Source organism: Euprymna scolopes, chromosome 18, assembly GCF_053919585.1.
Source record: "Euprymna scolopes isolate OS-2025 chromosome 18, ASM5391958v1, whole genome shotgun sequence".
In the NCBI taxonomy this organism is placed as follows: Eukaryota; Metazoa; Mollusca; class Cephalopoda; order Sepiida; family Sepiolidae; genus Euprymna; species Euprymna scolopes.
Window position 1 is genome coordinate 126,865,733 of NC_136499.1, and position 19,166 is coordinate 126,884,898.

A 19,166-nucleotide genomic window follows, 5' to 3' on the forward strand; every position below is an offset into this window, starting at 1 on the left:
AATTTTTACGGTATCTTTTGTTTGTTAACTTGTTAGGTGAAAGTACAGAATAGTTAACAAACCCCCTTCCCTATCGATGTTAAGCATGAGTTTCTAAATATTATTTTATTTACCTCCTTTATCTATTTTACTAATATTTCACCAAACAAGGCACAGTGACACTTGGACGTACGGGGCTACTATTTGGGACCAAATCTACAGGGATACTATGTGGGGAGTTGAGCAGTGAGGTGTTTGTTTACATTACACTTGAACTTAAACTTCTGTAGGTGGTTAGACGAGCGTGGGATTGATGAAAACGTTTCTGTTGAACGAACTAGATTCAAACTCGGTACAGCACAGCCAGGTTTTCAGTCTGTATCTATAACCACTGAGCCACAATCACTCTCGTTATTATTTCAGTACGTTCCGTACACCTACAGAAGTATCTTTTTCTTTTTTATTGTGGACCTGAAGAATCTTGCCCCCACCTCTCTAGTTTTTTTTTTATTTTCTACTTTTATTTTCATTTTTTTTTTCAGCAGATTAATATTTAATGGACATTAGTCTACCAGACTATCGTTTTGGGTTTGTTTTTTTTTTTTTCAGTCAATATTTAAATATTTGTAGGATGTACTCAGTTTTTAATACAACGTCCTGTAGAACAATTCCACAATTTTAGGCCAAATTTCGCAAATTTAGCTCTTTTTTAAAGCAATTTAAACTTTTTGGAGATTATTTTAAAAAGCGAATTAAAAAAAGGCTAAACTACTTTTTTAAAAGGCTAAATTCGCGAAATTTGGCCTAAAAACATGAAGTTGTTCTAACTATTGACTTTTTTTTTTCTTTCATTTTTTTTTTTTAATCATCTCGTAGACTAGTGTTCATTCGATAATAATTCGCTGAAAAAATTGAAAAAAAGACGCAAATAAAAAAAAAAAATAGGGATGGGGCAATATTCTTCAGGTTCGCCTTTTTTCTTCTTTTTTTTTTTTAACTAATGAGTCACCGCTAATCGAGTCTCATAGACCAATCGATGATAAGAGTTCAAAGGCATTGCCGATTGGACGCTGATCGATTGGAAACAGTGGTTGAAAATTACTTAAGAAGACTTGATTTTCCAAAAAGGTAAAATTAAATACAAACAAAATTTTAAAAGGCTCCTGAGAATTTTTCCTTCAAACTCCTCGGCTTAATATTCACGGGCAATATGAACTGAAACAAATACATTGAGGACATTGCAAAGGCTGCTGCAAAGAAGGTGGGTTCCCTCTAACGAGCTAGAAAACTACTCACACCTGAGAGTATCCTGTATCTCTACAAGACCATCATTCACTCATGCATGGAGTATTGATGCCACATCTGGATTGGTGCATCTACCATTAACCTCTCCCTCTTAGATAGGGTCCAAAAAAGAGTTTCCAATCTAATAGGTCCCGCACTATGAACCAAGTTCAAACCTCTGTCCCATCGCCACAATGTTGCATCTCTGTGCCTGTTTTACAAGTATTTTAATGGGATGTGTTCTGATGAACTCCTTGCACTTGTGCCCCCTCAACGTACATATCCCTGACAAAACCGCTTAGCAACAAAATCTCACCCCTTCACTGTTGAGGTCACTAAATGCCAGAAAGCTTTCTACTCTAATAGTTTCTTCCCTCGAGCAGCTAGATTTTGGAATTCCCTTCCTACTACCTGCTTCCCTGACTGTACTGATATGCAGAAGTTTAAATGTAATGTAAACCATCATCTTGTTAATCTTTTTTAGGCATGGTCCCAAATAATAGTCCCTTAAACGTTAAAGACAACAATTTAAATAACACTAAAATAATTTCTTGTACAAGATTCCTCTATATAAAAAAAACAGGTGCTTGTTAAGATGGAGTTGCTATTTATTTGCCCCCCCCACCCACCCACGAGGGCAAAGTTCCAAAAATTACAAACATTCATCGAGTAGAATACCAGCCATTAAAGTAGTGAAAAGGGAAATAAGTATGCCCCCTGTATTCACACTCTTCAAGGTGTTCACATCTAGGAAAAATGGCATATTCCCCAATTTTCTGTAAAAAAAATTACTTTTAACTATAAATAACTTTCTACTCAATGAATTTTTGTAATTTGGGAATATATTACTATTTTCGACATGACAAGTAAGTACTGTTGTTTTTGCTTAAAACAACATATTTTTTTTTAATCGGTCTGTCGACTTTATCTTAACAAGCACCAAAAAACAAAAATAAAGAAAACTCTGTATGGTGTACGTACCCGTGAAGAAACGAAAATATCATATTCCAAAAATCACATAAATTGATCAAGTAGTTTTATTCCTAAAAAAGAAAATCCAATTTTTTGAGTATTCCAGAAGTGACTGTCTCGTATCACCATTTTGAAAACAATCTTAAGAAACAAAGGAAGAGAAGCCCAAAATAATTCATATTGTGGTAGATATGTTGTAATGCCTACGGATTCCCATTAATCATGTAAAAATGATTTGCTTTATAAAAATAAAACTAGTTGATCAATTTCCGTGATTTTTGGAATATGATACTTCCAATATATATATGTATATTACTTCTATCAGTTTTGACAGACTATGGATACCCACTGTAAGGGTGCTTTTGCATGAAATTTTTATGCGAAGAGGTGCACAATCTCCAATCAAACCTCTTCTGAGTCAGCGTTGTTAAATTTCAGTGCCAAGTGTAGGTTCAGGGTGACTGGAAATAATGCCGAGATAAACAGAGAGCACATACAGCGCTTAGAATTCTCAAATGGTCACCCATCTGGTACTAGCCAGGCTCAACGTTGCTTAACTTTGGTGATCTGATGAGAAACGGTGTGTCACGTGATAGTAAACACGCATATTAACGTAATCGAACATAACCTACGTAAATAGAAGGCCGTTCCACTAAAGTCATGTAACCTGCTGACATCACAGAAGTACAATGGCCACAGGTTAGCAATAGACTATTAGAAGGATTACTTTAAAACGGATGCATTTTGAAATCAATAATTAATACATTTTTTTTTAAATAAAACTTTAGTACAAAAATACTCCCTTTTTAATTGCAGGTTTCCAATTGTAAACATTTTTTTTATCTTTTGGAAAAGAAAATACAGTCACCTTTGAGCCATTTTTATAAATTCATCGGCAATTTCTTTAAAAACTGAAACAGAAAATAACTATTCTCGTAAGAGTCGTCTATCGTGTCTATCGTCTATCGTGGCCATTCTATTTTATTCTGTGACGTCAGCAGGTTACGTAACTTTAGTGAAACGGCCTTCTATTTACGCACGCCACGCTCCACTGTAAGGCCTTTTTTTTTTAACTCCAAAACTAAAACGTGGAAGAGCTCCGAAGACAGGAGTACTGCCATTAAAACGAGCGACCTTTTGTTCTCCAAAATATATTTATATGTTTATTTATTTTACTACATAGTCACGCAACACGTATATATATATATATATATATATATATATATATATATATATATATATATATATATATATATATATATATCAGTTTGTGTTGTAGTGCTTTGCTTCGCACTGAGCTCTCACAGTACCTATTTACTATGCCTCCCCACGGGACAGAGTTAGACACCAGGGTCGTTTTTTAACGTGGAGAAAAGGTACAAAAATAAAAATTGTCTCAGTCGTGAAGGATTTCTCCTCCACCGAAAGAGAACAAGAAATAGAAGTGCAGCAAACTGCAGCATCTGAAGAACAGATACTACAGTTTGATCTTGTCCCGAAGGCCGCCAAATTTTCTATGAAAACTGCCTTATCCCCTTTTGGATCAACTCTGCCTTTCTGTCTGTCTGTTTGTCTGTCTGTCTATCTCTCTCTCTCTCTCTCCCTCTCTCTCTCTCTCTCTCTCTCTCTCTCTATATATATATATATATATATATATATATATATATATATATATATATGTATGTGTGTGTGTGTTGTGTGTGTGTGTGTGTGTGTGTGTGTGTGTGTGTGTGTGTGTGTGTGTTCGCAATAATTTTTTTTTGTTTAAGATACGAAAAGTTCGAATGTAGAAATTTTCTGTAGATTATTTTATTCCGATCTAGCGAGTTTTGCAAATCTCTGTTGAGCAACAATTTGCAAAGACACCGTAAGGGTCTCTTATTGTGGTGGACTGGTGGGTACGACGACTCCGACATCTCCGCCTCCCACCTCTCAGGTGATTGTAAACAAGACGTCAAGACATATCTATTCTTGCAAGGAGAGGGTAGCTAAGAATTCCTTCTCCTCCTTCTTCCTTTCTTGCATCTTTCAATTTGAGAGTTTTACTCCAAGATGTGCGATGCCAATGGTAAATTAGTAATGCTGACTGCTGATAGCTTATTCAAATTTTCCCACAGACAAAATCATTCCCATCTGACAGCTGCTGCTGCTGCTAATGCCAGAACTACTGCTGCTAAGGACCATTATTTTACCATTCCGTGGTCTTAGCTGTAAAGAGCGCAACCAGTGAGCACGTTTCCCCCCTCCCCGTCTATCATCTCTCTCTCTCTCTCTCTCTCTCTCCCTCTCTCTCTCTATCTATCTATCTATCTATCTATCTATATCTAAAACTATCGACTATAAATCGTTCGAAGACGTGCATTTAATTTTGGAAACATTTTTTTTTTCTATTTTTAAATTTTATACTAATTAATAATGAAAAGAGGATTTCAGTTTGGATTTCAGTATTTATGGAGTCAGTCCTGAGTATTGACGGAAAATCCTGAGTCAGATGATATACGGTTAAAAAATATATGCTTACGAGGGTTCAACGAATGCTAGGGCGGACCTGAATAATCTTGAATCTCCTTCTCTATTTTTTTGTTTTAATTTTATTTATTTTCGCTATTTTTTTTTTTTTTTAATTTTTCAGCGAAATGAAAAAAAAAATCAATTTAAATATTTGTAGGGGATGCAATGCAACGTTATAGTAAATCGATCACCCATTTTAGAACCACTTGATGTTTTTAGGTCAAATTTCGCGAATTTAGATTTTTTTTTTAATTTCATTTTTTAAAATAATCTTTAAAATGGCTAAACTGCTTAAAAAGGACTAAATTTGCGAAATTTAGCCTGAAACAGCGAGTGGTTCTAAAATGGGTGACCGATTTACTTGAACGTTGGATTAGAAACTGAGCACCCATACAAATATTTAAATATTGAATTTTTTGCATTTTTATTTTATTTGAGAATCTGGTAGATTAGTGTAGATTCGATAATAATCTGATCTGATGAAAAAATTGAAAAAGAGATAAGATAAAAAAAAAAAAGAAAAGAGAGAGGGGGGGACAAGATTCTTTAGTTCGCAAAATGCTATTTATAAAACATGTACTTGTATTGAACGGGCATCTGAAGGATCTCAGTTCTCGAATGGAGAATCTCGAATTAGTCCCGGAAATGGTCAGAACAGTTTATCTAAAAGCCCTTTTTTCCCTTTACTTTTTCTTTCTTTTTTTTTTTTTTTTTCTTAATTCGTAAATCGCCGTCTCGCTGTAACAAAATTTTTAAAGCAATTACGTGTGAACGCCCTAAAAAAATCTTAGCTAAAAGAAGAAAAATATTATTTTAGAATTTAGAGTCGGGGATCAGTTTTGTGCATAAATTTAACGGAAAATGTGGAACTTATCTCAGTTAAATATTTTTTTACCATTAAATCCAAGTAATAAATAAATAAATAATAAAAAAAACGCAAAGACTTCATTTCCCATATCCAAAAAAAAACAAAAACGGACACTTTGTTAACTGCCCTACAACGATAGAATGGCTCGGGCATGAAGAATCATTGTACATTAAATTTATAACGGAACTGATCTCCCACTTTAAGTTCTACACATTTTTTTTTTTTGTCATTTTTTTTTCTTTCCGCCAAGTTTTTCAAGGTGTTCACACGTAATCGCCTAAAAAATATATAATCTTTTGGGAGGAGGAGGATAAAAGCCAAGTACGTCCAAGGATGGAGTACTGTTGCCATATCTGGGCAGGAGCTGCTAAAAACAGCCTATCCTGCCTTGACAGAGTACAAAATAGACTTCGTGGCTTAGTGGGGGATGCCCTTTTCTCTACCCTGCAACCTCTCTCCCACAGAAGAGACGTTGCGAGCCTATCCTTGTTTTATCGTTATTTCCATGGCAGGTGCTCGTCTGAACTCCAATCTCTGGTCCCCCCTCACCAATCTTTCACGAAAAACACCTGTCTAGCCGAATCCACTGTGAAAAATTTCCCCCACTCTTTATCTGTGCCTAAATCAAAACGCGGATTCCATGAACAAAGTTTCTTTCTTAGAACTGCACGCCTGTGGAACTCTGTTCCGTCTGCCTGCTTCCCTCCGGACTACAACTTGGATGTCTTCAAGTTCAATGTTAACAAATTCCTAATGAACCGCCCCCTTAAGTAAACACTTCATCAAATCTCCACACTAACGTAATGTAATTGCAATAACCCTTATCCCTGAGTGGCTTCCGGGCTTTGATAAGTGGTGCTGGTGCACTGTGTAAAAAAAAAAAAAAAAAAAAAAAAAAAAAAGCGGATGGTTCAGTTGAGTTTTAATCTATTATAATACCGAAGTTTGTTTTAGCTGTTTTGATAAGCTATTCTTAACCCTAACTCTTCGCAATCTTAGTGTCGTCTGCCTTTTCAGATTTTTTTTTTCGTGGCTTTCAAATCGTAAACTGCTTCAGCCGTTTCCGAGACGGACTCAGATTCTGCGACAAAATACTAAAATCTTCGGCGCTTCTACACTATTGGGTTGGTTGGTTGGTTGGTTGTTTTTTTTTTACAGCATATCAACTTTTTTTCAGGTTATTTAATGCCGAATCTAGTTATTTTGAGGAACGATTTTTAATGGAGTATATTTGTTTTTTTAAGTCGGATTCTATTTAACCTATAGTTGGGACCCTAACAGGTACTACCACTCCGGGTCAGAGTGGACCTGGGAGCAATGGCAATTAAAGGGTGGCTCCACACACCCCAAGGCCCGCAAGGTGGGCTTCACCATCGGATATAGTTTTAGGTTATATCCAGGACCTCTACACTATTGGAACGAGATTTTGTAGTCGATAAATGGAGTTTTCAGATATTAAAAAAAAAAAAAAACTGGTCTCTACTGACATTTTTTTTTAATCAATTCTAATAAATCACAATGGTAGCTTCCAAATTATGCAGTCGAAATTACCTGAATATTATTGAATTATTAAAAAAAATAACTCTAATCGTGTTAGCAGGTGAAAAATTGCCGCCATATTGTTTAAATCAAAATGGAAAATTACCTCCCTTTTGAACTCTTCTGTGCCTTACGATCGTTTTCATCAAATTCTTTTATTTTTTTTAATAAAAAAAATTTCTACCTCATCGATTTTCGTAATTTTTGGATAAAATCATCTTAAAAATACGAGGAATACGTAAATATAATTGTTTTTATGTGAAATTCAGTTTTACGGTTTCCGAAATTTCGACCCAATAGTGTAGAAGCGCCAAATCTTCTGGTACTCATTACTTACTGCATTTATTTATTTATTTATTTTATTTTTCTTTCATCTTTTATTTTCATTTTTAGAGCAAGCACAAGTAGAAGAATTTCTGACAAAACTGTAAAAACGCAAAATGATGGAAAAAACAAATATACAACAAATAACATATACCAAACGCAAGAATCTTTTTTTTTTATCGAACTGCATAGTTTTTTTTTTTCAATTTCCAAACTTTGTGTAGGTGTTTTATTTTATTTTGCTTTATTTTATTTTATTTTATTTATTTCGGAAGTTTAAAAACAAAATGGACGACCACGTTAGGCCAAAAGCTGCAATATATGTTTTCATTTTTTTATTCTGAAACAGTTTTTACTAAGTTGAATATATTCAGATCAGTCGTTGAAAATTTTAATTTTATGCGTTTCAAATAAATCACAGTCACCATCTTTTGGCCTAACGTCGTTGTCCATTTCATTTTTACAAGCCTTCCAGGCTACGAAAAAAAAAACCTGAAAAGGAATACATTTGCAAAAACTTTAAAAGCGATACAGGTCGGTAGAAAAATTTAATTTTCTTGCGTTTGGTAACAGTTTTTCGTCATATATTAGTATTTTCGCGCCCCTTTTTTTTTTTTTTGCATCGTTGACTATACTGCAGTTTTGCAAAAAAAAAAAAAAAAAAAAAAAATCTATAAGAGGCCACCACAATGTGCTGATTGGGCCTTGGGCCTTATATATACGTATTGCGTTTTTTTTTTGGGGGGGGGATAGTGTTAGGGTTTAGGGTTAGGGTTAAAAAAAATAAAAGGAGGTAATGAAAATAAATAAGAATAAGTTTGTGTGTGTGTGTGTGTGTGTGTGTTTGTGTGTGTGTGTGTGTGTATGTGTATGTGCGCGCGTGCGTGTTAAACTTATTTTAAAACGTTCATTTACTTTTAAGCTAAAGTTAGAACAAAATACGTTGGTTTTGTTATAGCTATTTGGACCCTTGATAATCGCTCAAAACTCGAAAATTAAACAAAATACTGACAGTACATTACGTTTTCGTACGATTGGTGTCATCTACTGGATCGGTTTCTACAATATTTTGTTTAATTTTCGATTTTGGAGCGATTATCGAGGGTCCAACTAGCTATAATAAAATCGTCATTTTCTTTCGTTCTAACTCAACAGATTTGACAATAATTTTGTTTCAAAGTAAACAAACGTCTCAAAATAATTTAAAACACAAAAAAACTTATCCAGGTAGGTAGAAGAGTAACTTATATTGCCTTTGGTAACATTTATTTGTTAAATATTTATTTGATTTACCTTTTTCGCCCATTTTTTTTTTTTTTTGCTTGTTTTGTTTTGTTGGCTATTGTAAAAATGCTTTTTTCTTTTAAATCTTTTCAATCTATATAATATTCTTGTTCTTTCCTTGTTAGTCCGTACGTTACGCTATTTGGGGGGGGGGGCAAATACAATTTTTGAAGGTCAAGCTGCTTCAAAAAGGCAAAATTTACGAAATTTGGCTGTAAAAAGGCCAATCTGGAAATCCTGGACACCCCACCCACTCTTTATCTGTGCCTAAACCTAAACGTAGATTCCATGAACAAAGCTTCTTTCTTAGAACTGCACGCCTGTAGAATTGTCTTCCGTTTTCCTACTTTCCGGCTGACTACAATATGGTTGTCTTCAAGTCTAACGTAAATAAGTTCTTGATGAGCCGTTCCATATAAGTTAACAAATTTACCGAATTTTCATTACTAATGATTACTATATTGTCCAATTTCTACTGTACACTCTTTAACCCTTATCCTTGAGTGGCCCCTTGGCCTTGATAAGTGGTGATGCCTGTGTAAAAAAAACAAAAAAAAACTCCTTTTGATGTAGCCTCGTTTTCGAATATCATTATAATAATATATGGTGATCATTGTTATGATGATTTTAGAAAGGAACTCATAATAATCTTGACATGCAGCAGTTCTTCACCGACGAAAGAAACCAGCAAAACGTTATGTAAATAAAGGGAACATTCAAAAGTAACAGGACAGAAAAGGAAACATTGTTTGTTAAAAAGTGCTAGACTAAAGAAGTGAATTAAAAATTTTCTTTTATAATGTGATTTTATTATTTGTATTGAACTATGTAGCACAATATTACTTTCTGAATATTTATTAATTTATCTCATTTGGGTCAGTTTTATATTTAAAATACAACAAACACTATTTTCATAGCAATGTTAATAAACTCATATTTGCTGCAGGTTATTGGTTTTCTGTCCAAAAAAAACTAATTTTTTGTTCTATCCAGAAACAATATCAGCTTCATCAAAATATATTTTGTTGATTAAATATATTTCTCATTCGAGGAATTTCCACGGGTTCTACTAGTAATCAATATTTCAAAATACATCGGCAATGACATAGTATACACTCGAGAGCAAAAAAAAATGGGCCAAACAAATTTTATACATTTTATTGCACTAAAAACTATATTGAACAAAGAACAATTGAACAAGGAAACTTAAATGAGACTAATAACACAGAACAAGACATTTGCTTTAATAAATGCTTAGGATGGAATCGCATTCTCTTTTGATTTCTTTAAAAGATCAATCCTTTTAGACATGCTCTCAACCAAAGTGGAACACTGTGAAGAGGAGATGCTATTCCATTCGCTTTGCACAGCGTCTCACAGTTTGTCATTATTCGAAAAAGTTCTTCCGGTCAATGCACGAGATATTATGGCCAAAATATCACATTAATTGAATTATCAGAAAACAGTTTCTTGTGTCTTTACCAGTGTGTGCAGGGGGCATTATCATGTTGAAAAATAATGTTCTGAGATATTCCCAGCTTCTGGATACTTAGTAACAGTCCTGTTTCTAATATTCTAATGTATTCCTTTGCATTGATTGACTTCTCACATCTAATAAGTTCCCTAACTCCTGCTGCAGTAAAAGTTCCCCATACCATTATCCCTCCATTCCCATGTTTAACTGCCGTTTTATGCAACTTGGCGAAAATCTTTCTCCAGTTCTTTGATTGCACCATTCGGGAGCATCACTAACAAGAAAAATCTTGATTCATCTAACCAGAAAATATTCCTGAACCAGTCTGTATCTTTCTTGCCGTAACATGAGAAAAATCTCTTTCTATCATTGATGTTCTTATATAAAAATGGCTTCTTTGCACACCTTTTAGAGGAAAATCCCATTTCTTTCATTCGTCTAGATATTGTATATCTAGAAAGAGAATTTTCAGCCCCTGTTTTGAATTCTTTGCTATGGTCAACATAAGTTTTCTTTTGATCCTTCAAAACAGTTAATTTAAGTCTGTGGTCGTCCTTCAAAGTGAATGCTCTGGGGCGACCAGATCCAGATTTCCCTTTTACCAAGCAATTGACATTGAACCTTTGACCAATCCGCTTCACTATAGAAAGATGTTTTCACATTTTCTTTTCTTAAAATATCAAAAATCTGCTTGTAAGTCATTTTGGACTGCCTTAATCCTGCAATTCGTTTTTTTTATATCCTCGCCAAAATGCGGTCTTACCATTTTTAGGATTCATTTTTCATTATTATTATTATATGCTATAATAATAATGATCTGCAAAATAGAAATTTTCAGTTAAAATTAACAAAAATTCATGGAAAAATATAGAAAAATCGATTTCTTCCTTCTTTCACTATTGCCCCCCCCCCATCCTTTTTCTTTCTCATGTGTGCAGTTAACAACCAAGAAATTGAAAACAAATAAATTGTACAACAAATAAGGGTTACCAAATGCAAGAAAATTTTATTTTCTACCGACCTGCATAGTGTTCATCTTCTGAAAATCTTTTAAAGTTATTTTTCTTTTTTAATTTGTGTCATTGCTTTTCTTTAGTCAAATTCGTCAGTCTAAAATGTCAGTGAACTTTTTTTAGGGGGTGTATTTTTTTTTTTTTTTAGGGGATGCTAATTACATGCTTAAAAGACAATTAAAAACAGGGGAGGGAGTATTTTTAAAAAGCACCAACGAAAGAAAAGAAGGTAAAAGAATATAAACATACAACAAAATAAAAATTACCAAAGGCAAGATAAGTAACTCTTCTACCTACCTGAATAATTTTTTTTACTTTAACTTATTTTAAAGCATTTATCTACTTTGAAACAAAAGTAGTATCGAGTCTGTTGAGTTAAAACGAAAAAGAAAAATGGCAGTTTCATTACAGCCATGTTAACTTCGATAATCACTCAAAAATAAAAAATAAAACAAAATACTGGTAGAAAATGACATTTTTGAACGATTATTGACATTTGTTGAATACCTTTCTCTATTTAAACCTCGACCCCTCGATTAAGGTCCTGATTAGACCGAGAGGTGAATCACAGTTCTATTTTGAATGCCAATCCTCGTTCAGAAAGCTTCTTCAGTCGAGTGATCTTTCACGGTTTATCAAGGAATTCAGCAGAGGGTTCCATTCAAGGTAAGACAGGGTTGGTCAATGGAAGAGAAATGACATATATACCTGAGAGCTCATCGTTCAAACTCTTCAGCTTAACATTCACAAGTAACATGAATTGGAATAATAAATTGAGGACATTGCCAAGGCTGCTGCAAAGAAAGAGCAATGGATTTAATATATGAGCTCCAAGAAAGATTTGATTAGAAAGAAAGACCAAGAAGTTTTAGAGTCGATTTCTCATCGAGAGCAGAACCATCCATAAGAATCTCAGGAGGAAAAGGGACACACCTACAATTGAAAGATAATAGCTGAGTCTTAACAGGTCATTACTAAATGAGTGACCAATATGCGAGTGACCAGGCGCTGTATGTAGGAGGAATTACCACCCTATAAGAGTTGCAAAAACCTAATGTTGTCATCTCCCCTAACGGACCGCTTGTGAATTGCATACTGCCATGAAAGAAGCCATTTCTTACTCCAATCCATAACCGAACCTGCATCAACTTCTAGATCAACTGCATATTTCAACTGATCTGAGAAAAATGGATCAGAAGGAATACCAGAATAGAAGGTGGTGTCATCAGCATAAATGTAAATTTTCTGAATAATATTTGTGACGGTTGAGAACAACGGCAAGTTGTGGCTTGGAGGACATGGGAAAATGATCTGCTGACTGATGAACACGGCCTTGACAGTCGATGTAGATGAGCATGTTAACGTTCAGCGGTCGGTGGTGTCACACACACAACCAGTGTTGTATATTAGCACTACCGGGGCATCGTCAAATTATCTGAGCAAGAAGATTATTATTATTATTTGTGTAGTTGAATTAGATTTGTTTTAAAGAGAAAAATGCAATTCAAGGACAAATATGGAATGACGTTTTAGGAATTTAACTTGACTAAAAGAATCTAGTCTAAACAAGTTCAACAATAACAACAAGGAATGTTAGGTAAATGCAAACAAATGTGTTCAGAATGTTAGTTTTCATAACTAGTACAAACAATAATTTAAAAATAGGTGCGACTTCTAGAGTCAGCGTAGTTTTTAGGTAGAGATCACTTAAGAAGACGTGGATCTTAGGAGAGAGAGCTTTAAAAGACAGGTATCAGTTAGTCAAGAATTAGAAGTCGGTCGAAGAAGTCAATCAAAGAAGTCAGGAAGAAACCGGTGAAGTCAAGATCAAAATGTGAAGTCAAAACGTTGTAATCTCCGAAATGTTCACACGATGTGTGTGAATACTTGTTATATGAAATATAACTTTGTGTGACGTCATCTTTCGAAGAAACATGTATGTGAATTCGTCCCGGTTGTTGCTGTCATATTAAATGTTTATCGAACTCTTAAATGTTTAAAGACTTTGTCTATTATATAGACTGCTATTATTATATACACTCCTCCTCTTCTTCTTCCCCAAAGAACATTGGTCTAACTCTTCATCAATGGAACATTGGATTCTTTCGTCGTTTGAAGTTCACTTATATACAAGTATTTGTTATCCACTCAAAATAACATGCCGATATGTCCACGTCATCGTTTCACTCCAGCTCAACCAAAACATTGTTCATATTAAAAGTGATATACACCACGTCTGTCGGTTTATACACAACAACATTTATTCGTCGATAATTTCATGCCCCGCTATCCAACACCAGAGTGCAACTGATATTTACAGAAAGCGTCAGAGTTTGTATTTTTTGTGCTTTGATTTGATTTGATTTTTTTACTTGTGAACCCGTGCGCACGCCCTTCGGCAGCTGCCAATTTGAGAGACTACAACACGGCCAGAAGAGAAGACAAAGAAGAATACTATGGAAACATCGTTGAGGTCGGTGGCTGTTGAGTGAAAGAGACTACATAATATCACAATAGTGGACACGCCTGATTGGCTATGATGCGACAGCGCTGAAGAAAAAACAGCTGAGTACGCCTTCTTCAACTGTAATAAGCTGTTGGGAAAATATGTCAACGGGGGTGATGGCTTGAATTGATCTTAAACAGTTGGTATGTCTAGAACAGGAGTCGGCGTCCTCTAACCCATGGGTCAAGTCTAGCCCTTGGCTGAATTTTGTTTGGCTCGCCATCTTACTCAGGGCACAATCTATATATCTATAAAAGTGAGAATGTGTGTGTGTATGTGTGTGAGGACACTTCTCAACCTATATACTCAACGAATTTTTGATCTACAGATTTAAGATTTTGTATATCGGGTATTCAGACATGTGGAAAACATTTAATCGGTTTTCATCAAGAAAAAAAGGGCTGCTAAGGAGTGAAAATCGAAAAATTTGTACGTGGGAAGAGTCATCGGATTTTTATCTGTTCGTCAATTGTTTAATGAATGCGCATGCGTGAATCGTTTACATGACAGATTCCTTATGTTAAGAATAAATAGGTTGGAAAACACTTTTTAAAGATCGTGTCCAGCTGGCCTAATGGGTATCGTACTTGACTCACTGTCTTTAGGTTTCGGTTTCGCTCTCAGTTTGAGTATTATTTTTTATTTTATTTTTTTTTTTTACTTACAAGAAGTTGATAAAAACATAATACTCGCATGCATACGCCTCAATTTCTGTATGAATTAAAATATAATATTTTTTTTCGTATTTTAGGACCGGGAAACGCCAGGTGGCTTGCTAATATACATATAAACAAATTAATCCATAATGAAAGTTCCTCATTAAATCATTTACCGTTTCTAATTCTGTTTTTTTTTTTTGGGGGGGGGGGTTGGTGGGGGGGGGGTTGAAATAGTAATTGTTTTATTCCTACAGCAAAATAAATATTTTTTTTTTTTTTGTAAAAGATCTTTGTATTTTTTGCCGATATTCTAGAAATAAAGTAATTTTCTTTTTTTAATGGAAATCGCTCCAGACAAGGTATAAAGTCGCTTGATATAAGGAGCTAAAAAAAAATTACTACTATAAGATCCAAAACTTGTCAACAATAAGTGTTAGATGGAATAGATTCTGAGCCGGAAAACAGCAATTCTTCACCCTTTGTCAGAAACATCACTCATGGAATATGAGGACTAAAGAATAAAATAAAGGAGCCAAGAGTTATGCGGTTACCGAAGTAAATGCAAAATCTAGTTTTAACTCTCTTTATACTGAGTTTGAATATAATCGTATTTAATGTTTAATACTTGTTTTCTTCAAACGCTCATAAAATTTATTTACATATTTTTAATAACATTGTTCGCCTCCATCACAGCGTAGGCAAAGCTGTTCAACCTTCCTTCTATAATCAGCATAGCTTTTTGACTCTCACACTCTGGAAGGTTACCAACCCCTTTGTTTAGAAGCAGCACGCGTAATCAACAATGTCAACACACCGTGAGCTAGCTGGAAGCAAATAGTGTTTCATCTGTTAATAGACATATACTGGTAGTGTTGATGACGCATCTGAAAGGATTATATGAAATTGAATCTTTTTCTGATCAGAATTTAATTGTCTTCTTCAAGCATCAGCTTAAGTTTAAAATTAGATGTAATAGAAAATTTTACATTTAATAAGATTCAACGAAATGTGGATAAAAGTCATAAGTTTATACATAAAAGGAAGTCAGATACGAATGTTTTTTTGGGTTTTTTTTTTTTTTGCATGTGGAATTAATGACTATTGAACTACTGCAGGAATCGTACCAACATAGAGATTGATCTATTTGTTTACGGTTCTAAACAAACCGGAAAACAGTGGGTGTTCTACCAGGGTCTTTCAAAAGTAAAGCCTCCTAATTTTTTTAACTCAAAAAGTTGACGAGCTACGAAGACGTGAGTGGTACCATTAAAACGTGCAACCTTTTGTGCTCCAGAATTTATTTTTCGACATAGTCACCCACATTCTCAATGCACTTTTTCCAGTGATGAACGATGGCTGTGCATGGGTGTCCGGAGCGCACTTTGTCATACAAGGGTCGTTCCAAATTTTTCTTTTAAACTCAAAAATGTTGAAGAGCTACGAAGACAAGAATGATACCATTAAAACGAGCGATTTTTTCTGATTCAGAACTTATTTTTCTACCTAGTCACCAGCATTCTCAATACACTTTCGCCGGGAATTCAATGACATATCTCTGCTTCTGACGCACGTCCATGATAAGGGTTATTTTCTTAGCGTCTCAACAGAGAGATGAAACTCTCAGGTCATGATTGCATAAGTTCAGTCATCATAACAATGCAATTGTCAATCCTCTCTGATCGATTCGGATGGAATAAAAATAGGAGGCATTACCTTGTACTTTTAGAAAGCGTTTGGAGAGTGTCACTAACTTATCTTTGATCTAATTAAATTAAATTTATTTTTGGTCTTACTTCTCATGTTTTACCAATGAAAGTGCCGATATCTTTTGTAAATAAAATTGATTTTGAACCATTGGGAATATTTTAAATAAGGCATTCCATAGAGTAAATGTGGTACTTTGGTGACTGCTGAAATGAAAGTGGTGGACAGAAAGGAGCATTGCTTAAGACGCATCGGTCAAAATGCGTTTAGTTAAGAGTATGATAGCTAGGGGATGACCAACGACCACCTCTATCGCTCCACTTCCCACAATTTTCATGGCCTTGTGCCTAAATCGTACTTAAAGTTGATTTATTTTATTTACGAGTAAATAATTCGAGGTGTAATATCTGTTCTACCCAAGGCCGGAGGAAACGCAATCATCTTAGACTGGGTCAGTTTTTACACTTGTCTCGTTCATAATGTTTCCTCACTCCACGCAGTTTTTTTGCGGGGGGGGGGGAGGGGCTAGGCTGCGGTCACGTTAAAAACGGACCTTGTGTCTAAATTTGTCCTTGGAATGAGGCAAGTAAGTACAAATAGTATCCGGCCTGTTCGTTAAAATAGAGTAAAAAGCGATTTATTTATGTATATATTTATTTTAAAAGAAATCGATTTGGGAACGACCCCTGGAGTGAATGTGGTATTATGGTGATTGATGATTTTAGCTAAGAATAGCATAAACAAATCTTACGAAAAATGACAAGAATGACCACCCCCTCCCTACACTTTACCTTGTGCCTAATTTATTTGCAAGGATTGTAAATTTTCGGAAATTAAATTTTTCAAAGTAAAGAATTTATCAATTCTGAGGAAGCCATCCAACCAGGCTTTATCTTCTTTCAAATGGACGGATGGCATTTCACTTGAGACTTGAGGCGACCTCATTCGTGAGGCATTGCTGACAAGCTATACAAGCAGTTTTGCTTTTTGAGGGGGGGGGGGGGCTTAATTTTCTTCACATTAAATACTTTGCCTCGCATCTAACTTTGCCCTCGTGAGGAAAGGTTTATAAATAAGAACTACTTTTTTTTTCTTTTTTTTTTTTTTTTTAGTTCTCCTGGTTTAGATCGAATATCATTTCTATTATTATTGTTATTTATTTATTTATTTTCGTGCCGGAGATCTTAGAAGTGTCTGCAATTCGGTTTTTACTCTTACGAAGTTGGAATTTTTTGGTATTTCATTTTTTTAAATTTTTTTTTATTTTTACTTTCTTTCCAACTCAGTATTTACTTTTAAATTAACGACTTTTATAGGTTTTCGGGTATGCTGAAAACAAATATCGCATTTAAATCTGGCACAGACAAATTGTTTTCCGAATATTAAGATCTTTATTATTTAGGCACCGCCAAAAATGTCCGAAAAATCAAATTGTTGTTGTTTTTTAAAACGAAATTACATTTATTAAAATCCATTATTTCTGAGTAACTTTTTTTTTCCAGAAAGATAAAACCCTGAATTTTATCATATAGAAAGCAGAATAATGTAAACCTTTTTCTACTATTTTTAATTAAATTTTAAATGTTAAATTTTCCCCAAAAGTTAACAATTGGCGTTTTTTGTTTTGCACAAAATATGTATATAAATAGTTTTAAAAAAAAAAGGGTTTGAAAGAATTAAGTTGTTTATTTCTTGTCTAACTAAGATTTAGGATGATTTTCTATGAGAATATGCAAAAATATTATAATATAAGTACCTGGATTTTAAATAATTCCACTTATTCATACAGGCAACCAGTTACTTCGAGTCGATTTGATTACTGTTTACATTTGTGCTTTATAAAAAGCAAACTACGGAAGACCAAAAAGCCAAAAAAACAACTTATTTTTCAGTGACGAAAATTTCAATGTATCATTAACGCTGACGCTGGCCAGTACCAGATGGGTGACCATTTGTATGAGTTTGGTTTTTAATGTGTATGTGTGTGGGGGCCAGGCTCTCCAAAATGGGGAGGGGCAATTTAAAGCAGAATAAAAAAAAAAAAATTATTTCAGCGCGTTTGGTCCACCGTAGTCGAAAGGCGGCAAACGTTTCCAAACTTGATCGAAAAAATAATAACACAAAGGGCACAATATTTATCGAATTTTTTTTTTTTTTTGTATCGATTCTTCAAAGCATGCCCTGTTTAATAATGGTCATACATTATTCGGCTCGCTAAAAATAAATTGTTAATTTATTTATCAAAGATTTTAAAATGACTTTTTTCGTATAAATATTAAAAAATGTTTTGTTTTGTTTTGCTTAACTTAAATTAATTATTTTACTTAACATATTCACCGAATTTCACACTTCAAAACTCAAAAGCGGGATAATTAAATACAATCGAAGTTTTGATATTCAGACATCAAAATAAGGTATGCAAACAAGTTTTTTTTTAATCTATAATCCCGTCCCTTACAACAACATAATATGTTTTGTTTAGTTTCAGAAGATTATTTTAAGCATATTTGGAACCCCTCAAAACAAGGGGGGTTTTGTAAGCAAAATATATATATATATATATATATATATATATATATATATATATATGTATTGTTTATGAAAAATAAGTGCACTGTTATAAAGTTCATTCTTCTCTTAATAATCGCTGAAAATTTCGTATTGATTGGATAATTACCTGATATTTGGTAGATTTTTAAAAAGACGGTCCGTCAAAAAGTACTTACTTGCCCCCCCCCCCCCAGTTTTGGCGGTGCCTATTATTATTCAATGTAATCGATTATATTATCACTGGCGGCCATGTTTTCCCCCAACTAAAAAGTACTAATGTCCATGCGTGTTACAAAACACCCTCTCCTCCCAATGTTAAAAATAGCGAACGCCACTGACATTTATTAAGTATTACATTAAAAAATATGTCTTAATATCCAGAAAACTACTTGTCTACGCCAAATTTAAATATTTGTTTTCAGCATACCCGAAAACTTTTAAAAGTTGTCAATTTTAAAGTGTTAAGTGTGGAAAGAAAGTAAAAATATACCTTTTTTTT